This window comes from Haplochromis burtoni, unplaced genomic scaffold, assembly GCF_018398535.1.
Source record: "Haplochromis burtoni strain Fernald_Lab_line unplaced genomic scaffold, NCSU_Asbu1 Contig_984, whole genome shotgun sequence".
NCBI lineage: Eukaryota > Metazoa > Chordata > Actinopteri > Cichliformes > Cichlidae > Haplochromis > Haplochromis burtoni.
The window spans coordinates 73,848-80,898 of record NW_024583345.1 but is presented as its reverse complement, the minus strand read 5'-3'; positions in this window follow the sequence as shown (position 1 = coordinate 80,898).

Sequence of the window (7,051 nt, the reverse complement as noted above, 5' to 3'; positions counted from 1 at the left end):
TGTGTCATGGTCCGGGTGAGTGCGGGGTTTTTCCACTCTGCTGGGCTCCACCTTCAGGCAGAGACTCCAATCAGCTTTCACACCTGATTCCAATCAAGTCACCAGTATATAAGGCCAGCACTCACAACAGACCTCTGCCAGATCTACTGCTAACTCACGTTAGTGCTAGGCTGCCAAGCCCTTGTGAGAGCCTCTTAAAAATTGCATTTCTCCTCACTGTGTTTTCTTTGTCATAGGACCCACCTGGCCGTCACGCTGAACTACACACATCTCCGCCTGGATGCTGGTTGCTTCCTTATCATCATAAGACTCCACCTGCCTGCCTCCCTGCCAGGTCCCTTGCTCCAAGTATATTCTGGACCCTCTCTGGAGACTCCTTGCATGACACTTTCACCTGCAACGCGTAAGCCTTAACCACCACAGTCTAATCCTTCGGCTATGATTCACTAGACTGCCACTGACTGCCTGTCTTTTGTCATTATAGTGACTGTGTACCTCCACCCAAGCCGCTGCCCCTTTTTCCATTCCCAGGATCCGTCTATGAAATCTTGCACCTAGTCATAGCACTCAGTCAGAGTTTCATGTTCATAGTTTGGCCTCATAGTTCTCAGTTCATAGCTTCCACAGCTCATAGCATTCAAAGTTTCCTGCTTTGTAATTTTACTAGGCACTGTAAATAAAGCACTGTGTTCACGCCTGTTTTGCCTCCCTCTGTGTCTGCATTTGAGTCCACACCCACAGCCTGGGCCTCTCGGCCGTAACATCATGAATACATAGAGCTGGGTGTCATCTGCATAGCAGTGAAAATGTATGCTATGTCTTCTAATGATGCTGCCTAAGGGAAGCATGTATAATGTAAACAGAATTGGTCCTAGCACCGAACTCCATAATTAACCTCAGTGTGTGAAGAGGACTCTCCATCTACATGCACAAACTGGAGTCTATTAGATATGATACAAACCACTGCAGTGCAGTACCTGTAATACCTACAGCATGTTCTAATCGCTCTAATAGGATATTATGGTTGACAGTATCGAACGCTGCACTGAGGTCTAGCAGGACAAGCACAGAGATGAGTCCACTGTCAGAGGCCATAAGAAGATCATTTGTAACCTTCACTAAAGCTGTTTCTGTGCTGTGCTGAGCTCTGAAACCTGACTGAAACTCTTCAAATAAACCATTCCTCTGCAGATGATCTGTTAGCTGTTTGACAACTACTCTTTCAAGGATTTTTGATATGAAAGGAAGGTTGGAGATTGGCCTATAATTAGCTAAGACTGCTGGGTCTAGAGATGGCTTCTTGAGTAAAGGTTTAACTACAGCTAGCTTGAAGGCCTGTGGTACATAGCTGATTATTAGAGATAGGTTGATCGTATCAAAGAATTAATTAATGGCAGGACTTCTTTGAGCAGTTTTGTAGGAATGGGGTCTAAAAGACAGGTTGATGGTTTGGAGGAAGTAATTATTGAAGTTAACTCAGAAAGATCAATTGGAGAAAAAGAGTCTAACTTAACATCAATGGTACTAAGAGTAGCTGTAGATAATATTACATCTGTGGGATGATTATTGGTATTTTTTCTCTAATGATAAAAATTTTATTTGTGAAGAAGTTCATGAAGTCATTACTAGTTAATGTTAAAGGGATTGTTGGCTCAAAAGAGCTCTGACTTTTTATCAGCCTGGCTACAGTGCTGAAGAGAAACCTGGGGTTGTTCTTATTTTCTTCAATCAGTGACAAATAGTAAGATGTTCTGGCTTTGCGGAGGGCTTTCTTATAAAGCAGCAAACTATTTCTCCAGGCTAAATGATGATCCTCTAAATTTGTGACACGCCATTTCCTCTCCAGATTACGAGTCATCTCCTTTAGGGTACGTGTTTGAGAATTATACCACAGAGTCAGGTATTTCTGATTTGAGGCCTTAGTTTTCACAGGAACTACAGTGTCCAGAGTCGTACGTAGTGAGGAGGTGAAATTATTAACAAGATAATCGACCTCTGACATAATCGACCTCTGTCGTACGTGAGCTAACAACCCCAACTACCAGATTCATCTTGTAATTGGCTAAAAATAACTTAGCCTACCTGTGAGAGGGACGTGCTAGCTGGCAGTTTTTTCAAGTGATGTTGAAATTCCCACATTCCAACACTAAAAATGCGTCAGGAGCTGTACGCTCAGCACAGCATCAGCACCGCAGAAATAAACGGATGCATCCGTAGACTCGAGGCAGAATTCACAATGTGTTTTCGGGACTTTCAGGTGTATGGACCAATGTTTGCTTTTCTAATCAAACCAGAAAGCTTTAATGAGCAGCTGGATTTGTCTCACATTAACAGGCTGAGAAAATGCCAGTTAATGCGACATTGAATTGCAGCTGATTGAACTGAAAACCTTGACTCTGTGGGGGTCAAAGTTTGCAGAACTATGAACTCAGCTGGAATCCACAGCTGTGCGTGTTCATGGAGCTTGTATTCTCACCTGCTGGACATCACTATCTCACAAGTTTAACTGTCTTCAGAACATTGCAGAGGCCTTATTGACAGTATTTGGTTCTACATATCTGTGTGAGCAGATTTTCTCTCACACGAAGAGTGTCCTTAGGTAGCCGTCTGAACACTGGACACTCGGAGACCTTTTTATCTGAGTGGGAGACCAGATATCACATTAACATGTGTATCTCTGTATTAACAAACATGCCATATTTGCCCAGTTTATTTTTCTTATTTTTCTTTATTGTTGTGAGGAGACCATAAATAGCATTTGCATTTTCTGTTGTACAGTTCATTTGCTGTTATGGAGTTCTTGTTATGGATAATAAGTGTCTTTTTTTGTTTCAAAATAGCTGATAACTATTTGCTGATAGCTGCCAACATCTGCGAACAAAATATAATTCTATAAAGTGGTTCTATATAGTGCGTAACTGTTCATAAAGAGCGTTATTAAATGTATTGCTAATGCAATCATATGGCACATTGACTTCTGAGGAAATTTTAGATGGCACTCATTATCAGAAAGGTTGCCGACCCCTGAACTAAAGGATGAATTCATTTATATTCGTTAATGGGTAAAATAAATAGTAAACCTCAGACGCTTGTATTGCCATCTTTGAACTAAACCTTCTATGGGGATTTTACATAATTGTTCACCAGTTTTCAGTATTGATTTGCTGTAATGACCAGTGTTCTCTGCAAAGTTCCATCAGTGTCTGGGTTTTCTCACCTTTAATGCCCATTTCAAATCCTCATACAACATTTTATTTTTTCAAGTTGTTATGTTAACTTGCTAACATAATTATAGATTTGTGCAGCATTGAAGCCCATAACATTCTAGCATAGAAAAACGAAAGTTAGAGGGTTCTGGTTTAGTTGCCTGGTAGGTACCTGCATATTTTCTAGATGCTGATAAAATAGATCTGATGTCTGGTGTGCTATTCTTGTATGGTTAATGGAAAAACTGAAAGCTGTGTTTAGACCCACCTGCCAGCAGGTTTAGAAACAGTGCATAGTTCATGGTAGCAGCTGATGCTTATCCAAGCATGAGGATGTACAACTGATACTACTGCAAACACAAAGAGGAAACAAATTCAGTTAATTTTTCCTCTAGAATTTGTAGTGAAAAGCTTCATTCCATCAGAAGAATCTTTGACATCATGTTCAAGTTCAAGTTATTTTGCTATGTGCTATGCATAATGCACATTCTTATGTCCACTGATAAATATAAAAAGCAAGACTTTAAAGGAAAAGATCTGATAAATGAATCAGGTAATAAAGTCAAAATGAATCTATATGTACATATACAGTATGTGCATAAAATATACATTACAAGGTGTAGTATTTTCCTCCAGTAGACAAACCAAAAACATCTTTTTATGTTGTTTGTGTTATTGTAAATTTAAGGTTGTACATTAAGTTGTACTTGTTTTACTGGACAAACATGAGGACTTTTGCATTAAATGTTGCCCTTTAGTACAAATGATTGTCAACAAAATTTAATACTATGAATGTGGGAAATAATACTGCTTTACCACCAGACTCTCCGCACCTAAAAGGCATGTATATTATGGATAATGCATATACATATATATATGTGTGTCTGCATACACACAGGGAATACTTTTATATACAGGTAAACAGCTATAGTATAAATGTAGGTTTTCAGGAAACTCTGTAAGTATTTGGAGCAAAGGTGTTTTTACAACCAATCAACATATTACCTTAACAAAAAAACTGGTCAAATCATAGAATATTGTCTGAACCTCTGATTAGTGTCTTAAACATGTGCACTTTTCTTCCCGCTATTCCCCCCCCTTTCCTTCTGATTCTAGAGAATCACAGTCTTAAAAAGATGTAATAATTAAGAGTTTAACGGTGGCCAGATCTAACTTGGACACATTCCTGAACCAACGTGAAACAGACAGAGGAAGAAGTTCAAATATGGCAAGTTGGGAAGACCCAAGGTTGGGAGTCATAAAATCTAAAAATCATACTCACCTTTCAACACCACTGATACTTAATCTAGTGCAAATCTTCAGTTCACCACCAAGCATAAATAGGATTAAAAAAGAAATAAAAGATGAACTATGTAGAGTGACTTTCTGAAACCAGTTGTTCCTGCTTCATACACCTGTGAGTGTGGCATTTCACAGCCGTTACAATGTAAGCAGGTCAGATGCAAATCAGTGACTACTGTGACTGCTGTAAATTTAAGGAAGTGGTTTACAAAGAAGGAATATATGACTAGTGCAAATGTTTTATTTCAAATAATTAAACTTCTATGACTTTGTCACCTGAGCAGTTGCTTTTCATTGGAAAAAATGACAAAACATGATGGACTTCTTTCTCGATTGTAACTAAAAATGTTTCCTCATGTTTTCTGATCATCAGTGATACCTGGGATCCTGTTCAACAAGTTTTTCTGTCTCACTATGACGCAGAAGTCTGGCCCCTGCACAAAAAAATCTCCATGAATTTCTTTAACACTGTTTAGACATACCCAACACAGACAAACGGAGTAAAAATCATGGCTGATAACTGATCATTTTTTTATACCAGAGCTTGGTTGTGCATTAGTAACTAAAGAACTATGTTCTGCACCTGAGCAAAATCTCTTATAATTGTTATAATTTGATTACTGAGAGTATCTAATTTCCAAAAGTAGCAGCCAGTTATTTACCTGTGTTCTTGTGTGTGCAGCCACATTTTAAACAGGGCTCTCTGAGAAGATCGAAGGTAACAAATGTGTCAATTTGTTTCTTGTTAAGATTTAGTATAAATGTTCTTTGAAAATAGCAAAACACATAAAATGAAAACTATGCAGCACAATAAAATATACACTACATGAAATACAACAAAAAAATACACGAGAACAAGAGAAAAAGATTACAAATGAGACACGGTACACTGAAAAAAATCTACACTACAAGCCTAACTTTTATATTTCAATTTTACTTTATTTTTTAATTTTACTGTGTTTCAGGTTTATGTGGTCGTACTGTACTCACTTATGTGCTCACAGACATACATTTTTTAACTGCACTTTACAATGACATAGACAAATATGTAATACAGTTTTTATTCATTTTTTAGCGCTAAATCACAACAGCAGTCACCTCAATGTTCTTTATATTGTATATTGAAAACCATCAACAAACGAGCAGTCCCCTGTGAGCAAGCACTTGGGGAGGGTGAGAAGGAAAAACTCTCTTTTAGCTGAAAGAAACTTTTGTCAGAACGAGGCTCAGGGAGGGGCAGCTATCTGCCCCAATTGGTTGGGGTGAGGGTAAGGAGACAAGACAAAGACACACTGTAGACGAGAGCTGGATTAACAACTAATGATTAGATATAATTGTTTTATAAGCTGTAGTTGTTTTAGAAGTAATGTAGGCCGGGTTTAATACTTAACATCTCAATTTTTACTGATTTATCTTTCACTAGAAATTGCACGTATGTTGTCACTGTCAAATTGAGTACACAATATTAAAACGAGTCAAGTGAATAACACTCTTAACAAATGAAATGGCAAGCAGATTATCTGCTGAGAGGCACACCTGCTGCAGGCCTTTCTGACTCTGTGGTGCACTTTGCACTTTCTTTGGAATAGTCTGCGAGGGCAGCTGCTTCTAAAAGGATGACAGAAAATAAATAATCAACACTGTGCACCCTAGAACCAGGGCAGTATTAAATACGGTGTCCTCCTTGTTAGAGGAGGATGCCTGTATAGGACACTGAGTAAAAACTGAGCAGCTCCTTCAATAACGGGCTGCTTCACAAAAAAGCACAGCTTAGGTCCGGCTCCATGAGCACCACTGCTCCCATTTGTCCACACAGACAGGATTGAAATATGTCACTGATGTGCAGTTTTATTGTTGTGTAACGTCACATGTCGTCAAATGTATTTACACTTCTGTTCTTTCAACTATAACATGCATTTTCTCCATTACTGCATTTTGAACAACCCAAGTCATCTACTGCCAACATCCCCTAAGCATGTTATGTCCATGCTTTAAAGACTCAAAGCTGTTTTTACTGAACACGGTTCTAGGTAGGTGATAATATGGATAATCAGTGTATAATAAACCAATTTATGCATATTATTAGATATCTAAGTGAGTTTGGGGTTTCTACAAAGTTCAGATGAAACATGGTTTGTTGGAAAGTTATGAAATTTTAAAAAATCACTTCTGTGCCAAGTTTCATCCACTGACTGCAGTCAGATGTTCCTCTGTGTTCAAACCTGTTAAACAAGCAACTTCACATTTCTTGTAGTTGGTTGCAACATAACCAAGCCAATTATGGTAACTGACTAAAACAAAGGACAGTTGTAATAAAACAAGGAACTTTCTGCATTTTCCCAGCCACTCCTCTCACATGGCTGTGCCACAGCTAATAATAACACATTTCTCATGTATTTGTTTGTGGAGCAGATCCTTTCTTTATCATTTCATCCACCATGCAGAAAATATCATGAATTATGATCAGTGACACAGTCACACCTACCTTTATCAAGTTTTGCATACAAACTGCGTGATATGTGAAAGCTACTTGTTCATTGTTT